The 16240-nt window shown below is 44.9% G+C and overlaps 1 protein-coding gene across 2 annotated transcripts in view; it reads right to left on the reverse strand.

Annotated features, from left to right (window-relative positions):
• Arhgap28 (Rho GTPase activating protein 28) overlaps positions 1-16240 on the reverse strand; it is a 155983-nt gene that overhangs the window by 106428 nt on the left and 33315 nt on the right. The window contains exon 1 of one of the 2 annotated variants that reach the window (XM_029470857.1): positions 2558-2612. The exons of the other annotated variant lie outside the window; for it this stretch is intronic. The gene's annotated coding sequence lies outside the window, so the exon portion shown is untranslated. Of the gene's footprint in view, positions 1-2557; positions 2613-16240 lie in introns of those variants that run through there. 2 annotated transcript variants of the gene reach the window in all.

Below are 16240 nucleotides of genomic sequence, written 5' to 3' on the forward strand. Positions count from 1 at the left end.
GGTTTTTTCGAGACAGGGTTTCTCTGTGTAGCTTTGACTGTCCTGGAACTCACTTTGTAGACCAGGCTGGCCTCGAACTCAGAAATCTGCCTGCCTCTGGCTCCCGAGTGCTGGGATTAAAGGCGTGCACCTCACCATACCCGGCTCCCCTTGCGGCTCTTATGACCCACTTACTAATGTTTGATATAAGCTTGCTGAGGGAGAAGATAGCATATGAAACAATCCACAGTTTAGGTTTTCTCTTTACTGCCTGCCACGAGGTCACAGCAGACAAATTCCTTGATCGTTATTCATGAATCCACGTGTAAGAAAGAAAGTGGTTTCATTAGGTATTTGTTCACTTCATGTAGAGACTGAGATCAGACTCTTCACAGTGCTCACATCAAAAGGTCACGTGGTACACTGTTCCCTACTTCTCGGGAGGTCTCTCTGTTCCCTTCAGGAAGAGAACTTCCCTGGCCCACTCTTTTCCCCTGGACTCTTCAGGCTCCTGCTTTTTAATGTAAAATGAGACCAATCCCATTAAGCTGTCCTTGTAAGTGGTAATAGTGGAAAATAAATATTTAGAATTGCTGACTCTGAATGACGTCATTTCAGTTCCCAAATAGAACCAGTCCGATCTTATCCGTAAACCTCCTACAGATTTAGCATGGTAAAGTCTCCAAAGAACAGAGGAAGGTGGTGAAATAACACCAGATTCCACTGAAGCCAGGGCTTCACCTCTGTGGAAGGGCAAGCACCTGGGTCATGTGTGAGAAGACCACTGCATCCTCTGCAGACAGAAAGGAGCCACAGAAAAATCTCTGCATCCACAAGGAACTGCTCTCACCTGTCTGTCTCTATGACCTCACTTTTCAAAGAAAGGATTCCCCCTTTTCTTCCTCTAGTTTCTCCTCTTGCTCAGAACTGCAAACGCTGGAGGCATTTCTAATTGCCTGACTACAGACTCTAAGGAGTTCTGAAATGGATTTTTAGCAGTTGCTGGGGTTCTCAGCTTGCATTTAGCTTCCAGCCTGGAAAGTGCACAGGGTTTGTGGATTCAGCTCCAGGAGGTGATCAAGGCACCAACTCTGCCTTTTCCAGAACAGCAACTTCAGCCTGGAGCTGGGGGAGGGGAGGCTGCAGCTCTTCGAAGCATCCAGAAGCTCTGGCATTCCTCCCCTGGTATGCTGCTCTGTGGCCAGGTAGCTGCAGTAGAAATCCTTTACTGCCCCCTTCCTGGCACACTTAACCAAGACCTGCACCCACCGTATTTGATTGGTGAATAAAAAGATAAAGTCGGGGAGCCGGCCAAGGCTCTGGTAGGCTGTTTTTGTTGTTATGCAAGTCTCACTTCAATGCAATTTATCAATAACTGGGGAACATCTAACATTGCTAGTATTAAATAAATGTCTTCTACAGGACATATAAAGATCTGTCTTGTAGGAGAAGAGAATTTATAGGTCTGACAATAAAGGAACAAATACCACAGAACTGTGCCTGCCATCCGCAGATCCCAAGTACACACACATCACAATAAAAAATGGTTTTCCTCGTTCTTGTGTGCTGCCTTATAGTGGGTAAAACTTTCCTACGAGCTGGCTCCAATAACTAACCTATAAGGAATAAAACAGGGAAAACAAAGTCACACGGCGGGGTTCATCTCCACAAGGAGTATTTTGATTGTTACATATATTCCAAGAGGGCAGGACTATTTCTTTTTTAAGGCAAGTAACAGAGGCGGTATCTCTCGCTCTTTTTCTCCATCCTAACTTGCTGCAGGGAGGCTCGGCTGTGCTCAGAAGACACAGATTGGTAGGTTAACCTTCATAGTTTACAACTGATTCAAATGCTACGAAGACAGACGGAAATCACTGTGGCACAAAGGTAGCAGGTAACAAGGGAGGCACATACAGCCTGATATTAAACTTGCCAAGTACACAGGTTGAGGATGTGGCTCAGTTGGAAGAGCGCTTGCTTAGTAGTCATGAGCCCTGGGTTTCACCCTCAGTACCACGGAAAATGAGCCTTCCTGGAGCATGTCTGTAAGGAAGTGCACCTGGGAGGCGGAGGCAGAGGCAAGAGGACCAGAAGAGCATCCTCCACTAGAAAGTGAACTGGCGGCCAGCCTGGGATACATTCAACGTTGTCTCAAAAGCAGAATGCTAAGCACCAAGTGAGAAGGGCATGGGTTTAAGTCAACTTCCAGCTGTATGAGCTCAGACAAACTTCTCAATCTCTCTGAACTGTGCCTTCATCATGAATGAAAATGACCACCTTGTTAGGTCGTGGCAATAATTAAATAAATCATAAATGCCAGCCCCTTAACGTAGTACTTTTAGAAATTCCCCAATCGACAGCTCAGATTTAGAGAAACAAAATCAAACAGAACACATTTGAATGGACAGAGTTGTTTAAACCCGTACAATAGGGAATTCCTTCTTATACCTGGAAGAGTCTGAACACATAAGCTGCCCCCGAGCCACATACTTGATACATGAAAGATGACTTAGGAAGGGTTTCAGAAAGAGTGAGAGTCCCAAATCGCCCCTTACCTCTCAACTGGCACACCCCTTACCTGTCTGGGATGTGCTCCTCAGTCCTGGGATCAATCTCAGTACAGCTGATCCTGCACTCAGCAATCTCCTGTACTATTCTGTAGAGAGTCTCCAAGGGTGCCTTAATGTCTAGAAGACTCTTAGCATGTCCTCATAAACTGATGATATTGTCCCTTCAACTATAAACAACTAGGAAACCAGATTAAGTCTAAGAAACTGTTTACAGATATTAGACACAGGAAGTACCGGATACGGTCCAAAGACGAGGGACCAAGCAGGGCTTTCTGGGAGTTAATCCCAGCTTTCTCTCTGTCTGACAGGAGGCTCCGACTACAGAGGGAGACCAAACTCAAGAGCACTGTGGTCTCCTCCAGCTGGGGGCACAGAATGGCATTCTGGGAAGCTCAGGCAGAAAGAATCTGCGAGGGAAAGCACCAAGTCCCAGACAGGAAGGAGGGAGGCAGACAAAGAGCTCAAGAATCCACAAGGCATTTCCTTGGGTTTGAGGCTGAATATCAGGTCACAGTGTTCAGGGTCAACTTTATGGAGTCTGACAAAAAACAAATGAGTTTCTATAAGTTAAACAATCCCCCAAGTCCCCTTTGCCTGGCTGACATGTGAGCCTTGTCCAGTTGGAATAGAAAGTCTTTGTCAGAGAGACTGGGGCTTTTAGGTCACGACCTCAGAAGTCTACTTTGGTGAAGCTCAGTCATTTCTGAAAGGCTACTCTAGGTCGGCCCTAAACATTTTAATGGAAATAAAACAAAACCTTCACTTATCTTGCACTAAACAGCAACAAGACGAACACAAGCCCAGCATTCAAGCAAACGTAACTCCCATACAAGGAAAGGAAGGAAGGACGGGCACAGGGATTTAGACACAGCTGGATGGAGGACCTCACACACCAGCAAATGGAAGCCCAAGTGTAAACATGCTCAGATTACGAAAACGCCTAAAAGGAAACACATGAAGGGACAGATGGAAGACAGGAACCTTGAGACTCTCTGGAGATGAAAGATGTGTCTGAAATGAAGAATATATTAGACAGGCTTATCAGTCCATGAATAGTCACAAAACAAGAGTCCAATAAATTTGAAGACTAAACAATATGAAAAAAAAAAAAAAAACTGGAACAGACAAGGTTGGGGAAGGGGGTGCAGGAATTGAAGAGTTTCCCGGTGACCTGTGGGACAAAGAGTAATCTAACAGGCCAGTTAATGGAGTCCTAGATAGGACCTGGGGGAAGGAAACCAATTTTAAAAAATAGAGGTTGAAATCCCCCACCCCAAATCTGTTGGAAATGATAAATCACCGCTTGAAGAAACTTGGTGAACTCCAAGAAAAGACAAGGAAAAGAAAACCAAAGTCTCGTGCCATGATACCCTCACTGAAAAGCAAGTCAAGAACAAATCCCAGAAGTAACAGAGTAGAGACGGAGAAACTATGCCCATAAGGACTAGGAAAGAGGGAGCATAAAGCAACATCAGAAGAAGCTACAGCCAAAGGCAGGAAAAGAGCATCGCTAGAGGGCTGAAAGAAAAAAAATACTTAGCCTCTAATTCTATATCCAGTAGAGTATTTTCTTGGAAAACAAAAACTAGATAAATAATGTCTTAGACATACCCAGGAGCACAGAGGACACACAGGCAGCCACTCTGCCCTTTAAAAAGTGTTGGAGAGAATTTAAGTTCTGGCAAAATGATACTCAATGGAAACTTGGAGTAATACCAGAGAATCAAAGCTTTGGGGGGGGGGGGTGCGGGGCAGGGAACACAAAAAGAAACTGTTTTCTTGCTTTTTATTTCTCTAAACAGTGACTTAAAACAAGAATAGCAACAATATTATCATACAGCGTGTGACGGATGCTGCAAGTGCATTGTGTGGCAATGGCAGCCAGCAGTTCAGGATGGAGAAAGCAAAATCACCAAGGCATCAGGTTCTTACACGGTCCGTGAAAATGTTACGTAGAGTTGAAGTCTGGTAGTGTAAAGTATAAAAGCACTGAACAAAGAGATGTATCATGAAAGACAAGACAAAAACAAAAATGAATTAAAAAAAAATATATTTTCAAGAATCCAAAAGAAGGCCAGAAAATATGGGGGGAAATGTGAAGAGGAAATAGTGGGCAACTAGAGTTACACATATCCACCACCCACAGGAAACACACTATAACTAGAAAGACCCAGGCACCACACACAGCTACCATCAGCAGGAAACACACTGTAACTATAAAACACAGATACCAGCTACATCTACCACCCACGGGAAAATACAATGTAACTGTAAAGTCACAGGCACCACACCAATCTATCACCCACGGGGAACACACTGTAACTATAAAACACAGACACCAGCTGCATCCACAGGCCACAGGAAATACACTGTAACCATAACATCACAGACACTACACACATCCACAGTCCACAGGAAATACACTGTAACTGTAAAGATACAGGCACCACACAGTGGAAGTCAAAGTGTAGACTAACTGTACCACTTAAATACCAATTCTAAGGATGCTGGGATGATCGCACTCAATAAAGCGCAGTCGACCTCCGTGTCACCTACATGTAGCAGGTGTTACAAGGTCAATGGAGACTGGCAGAACAGTCATGGGAGAGTAAGCAGCACCAAGATAAGACCAGAAGAGACACACACACACACACACACACACAGACAGACAGACACACACACATGAAGAGCTGCAAATGCAGAAAGAGAAAAAGATGACTTGGGCAGTAAAAGAATGATGGTTTGGATATGAAATGGCCTCAGCATACTCATACGTTGAAGTCTTGATCCCCATTGATGGTGGGGTTTGGAAGCCCGTAGGAAACTTAGGAAGGAGTAGGTCATTAAGGATGTCGTTGGGTTTTTATCTTCTCTGGACCTCTTTCTGGATTCCTCCATTGGCCTCAGGACCACCTTGATGGTAAGAGCGTTGTTCCACAGCTTCTACCATGAAACTCTGCCTTATTACAGGCCAGAGCGCACCAGGGCAAGGTGACCATGAGTGGAAACTTTGAGCCAAAGCAAAGGTGTCTTCCCCCACCTCTCACTCTTGTTGTTTTCTCAGATATCTCTCTGACTTGGAGTCTCAAGCTGCCACACAGGGCCCCCTCCAATCTCAAACAGCCCCATGGGCAGGGCCTAACATGAGAAGGCTGGTGCTGGGCTGACAAGCTCTAACTCCAAGATCATGTTGGGAACAGTCATGGGCTTGATTGTTCTTTTATTAAGGGGGAAAAAAAAGTAAAGAAAAGATAAAGACTATCAGCAAAGAGAAGATGATCCCTAAACCCTACAAATGGAAAACAGATGACAATGATGTATTCTTAACTGGTACGCAGTGGATGCCAAGAAACCCCAGTTTATATGAAAGAGATATATTCCTTGCAAGATGAATTCCTGGAACTGACAGGGAGAAATGGAATCTACTCATATTTTTTAAGCATGTTGATGCTGATAAGGTAGGGTACTCCCACAGGGAAAACTCCAGGCTCAGACGCCTTTACTGATACACTACTCCCCAGCAACAGAGCAACACGCAATACGAATGTGTACAGAAGACACTGGCATGGGACTGCTCCATTGTATAAAACCAGGTCTAGCTCAGAAACCCCATACAAAGTGGTTCTGAGAATAAAAACCTAAAGATGGGCCTTATTCATAAACCCGCAGGGAAGGCCTGGCACCCACTGATGACACTGGCCCTGGTGGCTAAAGCCTGTGGCCAGCATTAGTGCTGAGTCAGAAGTTTTGCTTTCTGTTTTTCTTGAACACTGTAACTTGTCTGCTGAAGAAACACCTGGTATGCAACCAGCACCTACAATGTCTGCTTTATTTTAAAAAAAAAACTTTCATGGGTATTATTCATTTATTTATTTGTATCTGCATGGGTGAACTCTGTAGTCACCTGTGGAGGTCAGAAGACAATAGGAAACAGTTCCCTTTGCACCACTGAACTAAGGTCGTCAGTGCCTTGGTGGCAAGTGACTTTATCTACCGAGCCATCTTACACCCATCTACAAACTTTTGATACTTAGAGCAGGCTATCTAGCATGCCAAGTCCAATGACTGTCTTCAGACTTGAGTTGATTAGACACAGAGACTGGATGCAGAAGTAACTATTGATCTGGACTCTAAGACAAGCTGCTTCCAAACAGCATAGGATGTAGCTTGCTCACTGCCAACAGATAGTCACTCTCCACTGGATTTCAGCCTCAAAGAGTCCAACAGACTTGAGGTCTTGAAGGCACGGTATTCAATGTCTGGATCAAGTTATTCCCTTGGCTGAGGCCTTTTTTTGAGACAAGCATCATTTTCCTGTGGACTCTTAACAGCATTTGAAGCCTCTCTTCAATGTGTTTACTATTGGAACTAAACCCAGTGGGCTCCTGTGTTGGTAAGCACACAACAAAACTAAGCATGGCCAAGACAGAAGAGCAGGACATGCTTTACCCCCTGAAGCCATTCCTACCAGTAGTGAGTGCTCTGGAACTCAGAAAACAGGACGGTTCTAGTCAAGGGAGCTATACATATGTGTATAGGGGTGGCCTTCCTGAGCTTGCTGAGTTAAGCATTACTTTCCTGAGCATGCTCAGTGTGAGGTTTTATTCACACACACACACACACACACACACACACACACACACACACACACACACGGTGTGCTTGTCAGGACCTCCCAAGCAGGTAGAGGTGGTAGCGGCTGTCCTTGCTTTCCTCTCCTCTGTCCAGTGGGTTTTTCTTTCATTACAATTTGAAGAATTATCCAAATGCTCACATTGTCTGGGCACTTGCCATGAAAGTTTATTTGTACTCAAACAGCAGGGGGAAAAAAAAAAAAAACTTACATAAAGCCAGGCTGGAATTCTGGCCAGAGAATTTAGAGTCAGCCTTAAGCTTGGTGGAACCCCATTCATCACCATCAACACACATGTGGCGTAGTATGTCTTGATCCCTGACCCATATATGTGTTTATGACCACAGGTCAAAATATGGTCCACATCTAGCTAAGCCTAAATGCCAATTTGAGATTCTGTACAACAGGTAGAGCAAAAAGAAAGAGACTGATAGCTTTAAACACCATGGTGGACAGCAGGCAGCATCTCCAGTGTTCTTATACATGAGCTAAATGTCCTTGTGCAAATGGGAAGTCTGCAAGGGCAGGGATTCAGAGAGTGCTAATTTAATAACCTGACTTATCTTTGGAGGCAATTTCCACATCAGAAGGTCTGATCTCAATATCGGGGTAACATACTTATCTCGTTCAACGAAGCAAAAGCCTAGATGGTTTCAAACGCATAATAAAGGGACTCTTATATCTATATAAGTCTTATAGCTTCTGAAATAGGGGAGGCAAGAAAATAGAGAAATCAGGAGACTTGGTAACCTGATGCAGTATTACTATCTAATGATAGTCTGATTTCGGTATTTTCTAATTCCCCCCTGTTTTGTTTTGTTTTTTGTTTTGTTTTGTTTTGTTGTGGCCGCATAGCCAATCTCCAAGGCTCAGTAAGCTATGTGGGGTGTAGCTAGGGAGACAGAAGGCACAGAGAGGCAGGAGGAGCTGTGTGGACATTCGCCTCATTTCAAAGCATAAATCTGATCTCTGTAGCATGGAGCATGCTTCATCTTGACCCAGGCTCAGACTGAGACACAGGAACGGTTTCCTTCCCTCAACAACTATTTTTTTGAGTGCCTGACCATGCCAGGCCCACATGAGAGATACGGAGCAGCTGGCAGCCGAGATGTATGTGTCCTCCGAACTCATCAACACGACTGTCTAAAAGATGACACGAGTTGGCAAGGATGTGGAGGAAACAAAACCCTTGTATGATGTCAGTGTCACCTCAAATTAACATAGTCACTATGCAAGACAGAATAGAGATTCCTTAAAACATTAAAATCAGAGCTAACCTATCACCCAGAAACCCCACTCCTGGGCACACAGCCAGAGAAAGTAAGATCTGTATGGAAGGAGACGTGACCCCCATGTTTATTAGGAGGCTACTCCTTTTTTTTGGGAGGGGGGGTTTGTTTTTTGTTTTTTTGTGTTTTTAGAGACAGGTTTTCTCTGTATAGCCCTGGCTGCCCTGGAACTCACTTTGTAGACCAGGCTGGCCTCGAACTCAGAAATCCGCCTGCCTCTGCCTCCCAAGTACTGGGATTAAAGGTCGAGGCCACTCCCTAAGAGCCAGAAAATGAAAACAGCCAAAGTACCCACCAACTGATGAGTGGATGCAGAAAAGGTGGCTGGACTGCCACACAGCTTTAAGAAAGAAAGAAGTCATTTTATCCGGAAACAACATTGCTAGAACTGGGTTGTGTAAAATAAGCCAGGTCCAGAAAGATAAAATGCATGATCTCACGGAACCCACAGCTCACAGATTCTGCTAGCCAGTGAGCTCCAGGGTTCCGGCTATGTCTGCCTCACCAGCACTGGGGTTATGGGCATAGCAGGTCCTACTTTTACACGGGTGCTAGGAAGCCAATCTCCAGTCTCTGCACACAGGCAGCAATCACTTCACCTACTGAACTACGACCCTACCTGCCCAAGGAAGGGTTCAAGTAGGGTTTGACACCCATGCATGTCTTTTCTGAGAGTGAAGAAATTTGTACGTGAAGCTCTGGCTTCCTTGACAACTTGAGCAGTCCCAGAATGGCTGCCAGGAACAAAGCCAGCAGAAGCAACAGTGAGAAGGGCACCATGCCCTGAGCACAGGCTGGCAAGAAGACCTAGTTTAGGGAGAGCTGGGAACAGCCAACGATGGCTGCTGGTAAGGATTAGGAATTCCACCATGCCTACTGAGGGCATGAAGTCTCAAGGTGACAGCTGCTTTCCCCTTGTACTTCGAGGAAGGCCTGAATGCCTTGCCTTCTTTCAACAGCTTCTCTTGTAAGCTACTTTCTTTGATGGTGTCCCTGCTGAAAATGAACAATGGGAAGGACAGGGAAGCCATCGCCATCATCAGAAAGTCACATCCATCTCCGTAAAAGAACAAAGAGCAAAGCATTCCCCCATCCTGATATTCTGTTTTAAATAATGGCAACCTTTCATCTAGTTCTCTGATACCCCAGCTCACCTTATCCCACATCCCTCCAGAGTGGGAATCTAAAGTTCTAAAGTGATTATTATAAAAACATAAGATACAAATTAACCATTTACTTGCATGACCATCTGCTGATCTGGGGTGTTTACCCCACACATGAGTCCCCTTCCTTTTGTGCGCCACCAAACTCTCAGCAGCGACAAGAGGGTGTGACACTTAGCAGTGCCACTTAGTAACTATCTGCTCAATCCCGGGTGAACAAAAACATTAATTTATTAAACATCACGACTTCAGCTTCAAGTGGGTTAGCATAGAGTAGCACACAGTACCTAGGCTGAGGAAACAGAATTGCTACCAGGGCAAGGTAAGCAAGAGACCCCATAAATGTTCCTCTACCAGGCAGCTACCGATCACATGAATACATAAATTAAACTACAAATTCAGTTCCTGTACTGCATGCATACACATGGAGAGTAGAGGAAGTTGTTTCTGGATTTTTTTTTCCTCCTAGATTTTAGGAAGAAGGAAGACAGTATTCTTTACAAAGTACACACTAGTGAGTGAGCTTTCAGATTATCTGAAACGGTCCACCCAAGTCACATCTAAAGCAGCAACACTCGGAGACTTCATTTTTCAGACCTAACTTCCTAAGGGGGAAACCGAACATCCTGCACCCTGACCAGGGACACCAAAAGTCACTCTAGCGACAGTATTCAGAGATGATGCTCTGAACACAGGTGTACATCCCCATCCTCCAGAGAAAACACTGAATTTGGTTTCTCTTTCCTACATTACTATTTTACTGATGCAGATATCAAAAGATTAAAGTAATATATACCATGTTAATGGAAATAAGGAATAGCAGTTTTTTCTATGTACAAGTATTTATGTCTCCACATTATGTGTTTAATGGGGCAGTTCATACACTTGGGCACTACACTGGGCGAGACACACAGATATCATCCTCCATATATGTTACATTTAAAGGCCATTTTCTAGATTTTCATTTTAAAAAACCGCAGTGTTGGGATGCTATTCATTGGTAAGAAGGCATGTTTTGCATGTACAAGACTGTAAAGTCAACATGCAACACACATACATTGATCCTCTCCCTCCCTCTCCCTCTGTGATATCTTTTAAAACACTATCAGGATGTTATTAGCTCCAAGAAATCTCAGCTGTTCACTTAATGATAAACAGTGTATTAGATGCAGCCCACCTGTGTTCTTTTTTTTAATTATTAAGTTAGCAAACTGATGGGGTCCACATGGCATTTCCATAGTGACTTAGCATTTGTATTCCTGCACAAAACATCAGGACCAAGAAGCAAGGTGGGGAGGAAAGGGTTGATTCAGCTTACACTTCCACACTGCTGTTGATCACCAAAGGAAGACAGGACTGAAACTCAAGCAGGTCAGGAAGCAGGAGCTGATGCAGAGTCCATGGGAGGATGTTACTGCCTTGCTTCCCCTGGCTTGCTCAGCCTGCTCTCTTATAGAACCCAGGACCACCAGTCCAGGAATGCTTCCCGCCAACACCCCCCCCACCACCACCACCACTAATTGAGAAAACGCTTTTCACTGGATCTTATGGAGGCATTTCCTCAAGGGAGGCTCCTTTCTCTGTGATAACTCCAGCTCGTGTCAAGCTGACACACCAAACCAGCCAGGAGACGTACACACATACCAGTTTGTTCTGTTCTAGTTCCCTCCCTTCCCATGCCTCTTTCTCTGCTGTGGCCCCATGTGCCCTAGGGCCAATTCCTTCCCTTCCCTGAGACATCCCCACATCTGCTCTCATGCCACAGGTATCCTATTACCCCCTCATTCCAGGCTCCCTTAAATTTCTTCCTCTTGTCCCTGGATCCTTTTCCCAGTCTTACTAAATGTATGTAGGTGCACACCAACACACACACGGACATGGACACACACATGCACACACACATGCATACATGCACTCACATACACACACACTCACATACTCACATGCACACATACACACACACACACGCACATACATACATCATTTTGTAAATTCATTTTACTTACTTAGTTTTATTTTTGAGACATGGTCTCATGTATCCTAGGCTGGCCCTAAATTCACGAAGTAACTGAACATGGTTTTGAACTTCTGATCCTCTTCTCCGACTACACCAGGAATGTGACACCGCACCTAGCTTGTGTGATTGCAGGGACAGAACCCAGGGCTTGTGCATGACAGAAGCACTGTGCCAACTAAGCTGCTGATCCAGGTTCTGCGTACAAGGGGAACCTGTGGTCGCTGGTCATGTGGCAGATGCCTTCAATCCCAGCACTCAGGAGACAGGGACAGGTGAGTGTGAGGCCACTCTGGTCTTCAGAGCGAATTCCAGGTCAGCCAGGGCTACACAAAGAAGCCCAGTCTTAATTTAAAAACAAAACAAAAAAAAAAAAAAAGCAAAAACAAAACAATTAACATGATGATTTTCCTGTGAATATCAAGATTTACTTTTCTTTATGGATGAATAAAATTCCTCCACGTATACCATATCATCTCCTTCTGTTGATGGATACCTAAGATCATTTCATTTCCTGGTTACTGTGACTAGTGAACCAACAGTCATGGATGAACATCTGTCTCTATGTTGAGCTGACTTAAGAACCTTTGGGGTGAATACCCAAGACTGACATTGCTGCGTCAGCTCTCTTCTCTCTTTTTCTATATTTATTTTATGTATATGAGTACACTGCCATTCTCTTCAGACACAGCAGAAGAGGGCATCTGATCCCATTACAGATGGCTGTGAGCCGCCATGTGGTTGCTGGGAATTGAACGCAGGACCTCTAGAAAAGCAGTCAATGCTCTTAACCACTGAGCCATTTGTCCAGTGCCCTCTATATATCTTAAAAATAACCATTTTCAGAGTGGCTTCACAAACCTACATTCCTATCAGCTAGTGGGTAAGAAGTCCTCTTTCTGCACATACTTGCCAGCATTTGATGTCATTATTTTCTTGAAAAGAGCCATTCTCACCGAGATAAGGTGGAACTTAAAAACAGCTTTCCCTGATGACTAAAGGTGTTGAAAGCATTTCCCATTATTTATCAATCCCGTTTGTCAATTCTTGAGCTTCACTGCTATAAACTGGAGTCATTTTCAGCAAGTCTATGCCTATACTTATGTCTTGAAGACTTTGGCTTGTATGTTTCAATAGCAGTTTTAGAGTTTCGAGTTTTATGCTAGGGTTGGTGGAACGCCAGCTTTCCCCCAGCACACTCAGCAGTCTTTGTTATTTCCATTACATAGTTTTGACATGTTTGTCAGAAGTTAGGTGGCTATAGCTCTATGAATTTATTTGTGTGTACTCTGCTCTATTCTGTTGGTCTACGGATCTGCTTTTGTGCCAGGACCATGCAGTTTTTAGTGATATAACTTGAGAGCAGGTAGTAGGATAACTTCAGCACTTTCTCCCAAAGAATGCAATAGATAGTACTTAACTTTTCTCATTCCTGACAGAAGTAATGCAAGAAATGAAAGGCTTATTTTGAATCCAATTTGGAGGATTCAATAACGACACCTGTCATAGCTCAGCCCACCTAGAGTCTGAAGTCCTAGAATACAGAACTGGGCTCGTGCACCAAATCCAGGACTAAGAGGAGCACTTGGGAAACCCTAGAAACCAGGCTGCTGAGGCTGCTTTTCTCCCAATCGTAAACCATTCGGAATTGGGCTGTTCACTGAGGTCCTGCCATGATTTGAGTCTATGAGGATTCCTTCCACAGACAAAGTAACTTAAAAGGTGATGTGTCAGCCACGCCCGCCACGCCCCTCACCCCCAATCCTCATCTCTGAAGCTTTCAAGTTTTGATACTTCAAAACAGCCAAGAGAGGGCCAATGTGACTGGGATGTAGACTGAATCTGGTATACTGGGAGGTGATTATCTCTCTGGTTTCATACTTCACTAGTCTAATACGTTCCTACAGTACACTGAACCATGGAAGCTGGGGGGTCAAGAGTGTATGGGACAGAGCTACTGTGCTCAGCTAAGACTCCTGTCTGCACTTCTCCCTCATGTCCCCACACTGGCAGGACCCTGATCCCCCTGCCTCAGCACTGGAATGAAAAGCATCAGCTGTACTGTGGGCCACGGGTGCTGGAAACAGGCTGACAGGTGAGAGGAAATAAAATCCGCTCACAGACTTAGGTCCTGGGGCTTAGGGACTCGTGGGAAGAAAGCTAATAGGTTTTGCGACACAGTCAGGTGGTGGCCGGGATGCAGCTGGCTTCTCTGTAGGTGAGATCTTGTGTAAGAACATTGACCGGCCCGACTCTAGGGAGAGAGATGGGGTGATCTGTATGTGATGCTGTCCGTGGACTGCCTCATCCCTTCAGTTTTAGAATCAGTAAACTCAGAAGGAGAGACTTGTCTCTTTTATAAAATGTGTAAATGAACCAGGACAGCATGCGTGTTGGGCGCAGGGCCTGACATATCATTAGCACTCAGAAGGGCACTAGAGGGGGTGGGGGGTGGGGGGGAACTACTTCTAAGTTCAGTACTAAAGAATGAATGAGCTTCCATTCACTGTGGGGTGTCAGTGTCCGTCTCCATGGGACTCCAGCTTGGATGCCCACTGCACATGGTGAGAAAAATCATAGACTGGGCAGCTTGAGCTATAACTTTTGTTTGAAGTTCACGAAAGCTGGGATTCAAAGATACAAGTACAGAAGGGTTGGTCTCACACAGGCCTCTTACCGTGGTTGGCAAGCTGCCATTTTCTTGTGTCTCCATACGGCCTTCCTTCAGTACATGAGTCTGTTCTAGTGTCTCTTGAGAACATTAGACCTCTGTAGTTCTTCAAAGGCCCCTGCCTTTATATATATATACTTATATATATATATATATATATATATAGCCAGTCTGATGCAGGTACTGGGGATCACAGCCTCAACCTATCAATGCTTTGGGGATTCTGTACATCCGACCATACAGGGAAGGCAGGGAAAGCCACAGGGAAGAGGGCTGTGTCCGATGCTACTGGAAGATGGGTAGATCATGGGAGGGGAGGAGACGACATCAAAACTGGACTGGGTAGCTGCAAGATGGCGGCTGAACATTGTGAAACTCCCTTGTACCCACACATAATGCAAGCTGAAGTCAGAAAGGGCAGCAAGAGCAAATGGGTCCTGTAACGCATTCAGGACAGGAGACATATTAAGCAGCTGGAGGTACCCTAAGGGAAATGGAAACTATTGTAGAATTTCAAGAAGAATGGGTGTGTAGCATGATTCAACTACAATTTTAGAAAGGTCCCTGTGTGCATGAGAAGGAATTGCTGAGGCGAGGGGAGCATCTGGGAGGCACATGACATAAGAGGAGCAGAGAGGACAGCTCGAGATGTGTCAGGGAGAGGCAAGGTAGCCGTGTGCTCTGGAAAGCTAGTCAGTGGACACAGTGATGATGCAGGGTGGGGCGAGAGCAATTCCTATGCTCCTGGAAGATGGGTAGATAATGAGGGAAGGAGACCAAATCTAAACGGGACAGCATGCACTGGAGGATGCACAGAAACACCAGAACATCGCTGCCTCCCAGGAGCTGCTAGGCTTCTGAAATATTTCCTGTTATGGCAGCTCTGCAGAAACATGCACGCAGAAGCGTCCATGAAAGAGCACACATGCAGAAGCACACATACAGAAGCATACATATAGAGACATACATGCAGGAACACACATGCAGGAGCACACATGCAGGAGCACCCATGCAGGAGCACACATACAGAGGCATACATATAGAGACATACATGCAGGAACACACATGCAGGAGCACACATGCAGGAGCACCCATGCAGGAGCACACATGCAGAAGGACACATGCACAGAGTCTAGGGTGCTGCTAGCTCCAGAGAGGAAGATAAGCTATATAAGATGACACATCCCATTTCCAGGAAGGAATCCTTTCCATTGGGAAAGCCTAACAGTTACTTTAGAAAATGACTTTAGAAAGAGATTTTGATATGTGTTAGAAGAAAATTTGTTAGTAGAAAATTTTCTAAAGCAAAAACATCACAGATGCCATGCCTTTAACGTCCAGTATCTTACACCTTTTTTTTTTTCCTTTTACGTCAGTAAAGTAACACTGCATGCACATGGTACTCTCTGCATTCTAGGTTTCTCTCTTAGCAGTGCCTAAGGATTCCTTGGTTGCCTGGAGAGGAGGGCAAGGACTTGAGACTCCCTCTCACCTTATGAACCTTTAGACTTTTGTTTGCCATCTCAGCAGGAAATCTCAAGTTCTAAAGTTCAGACAATGGAAACGTATTTGCAAAGGGTCAGTAGGAGCTTTGAAGTCCTCTAGAGTCTCAAAAGGAGAAAACCTCTACTCACTACTCACACAGGTTCCCTCAGACTTGTAGTCTTTGTACTGAGCCAGCTTCCTTTAAGTTTACCTAGGTGAGCACAGTTGGGGCCTAATTCCAACAGAAGGACCTTCTTTGTGGGATGCGCCTCCTTCCTTTGAACCTGTAAATTCCTGATTACCTCTTGATGCCCCCTTGAGCGAGGAAATCACCAACAATTAGTAAGACCTTCTCCCACCAAACAGAGTTCTGATTCCAACCTTAACAAACTGACTTTTCAGAGAAGTTTCAACCACCTGTGACCACAATTTTGCC

The sequence above is a fragment of the Mus caroli genome, chromosome 17 (assembly GCF_900094665.2).
Source record: "Mus caroli chromosome 17, CAROLI_EIJ_v1.1, whole genome shotgun sequence".
Lineage (NCBI taxonomy): Eukaryota > Metazoa > Chordata > Mammalia > Rodentia > Muridae > Mus > Mus caroli.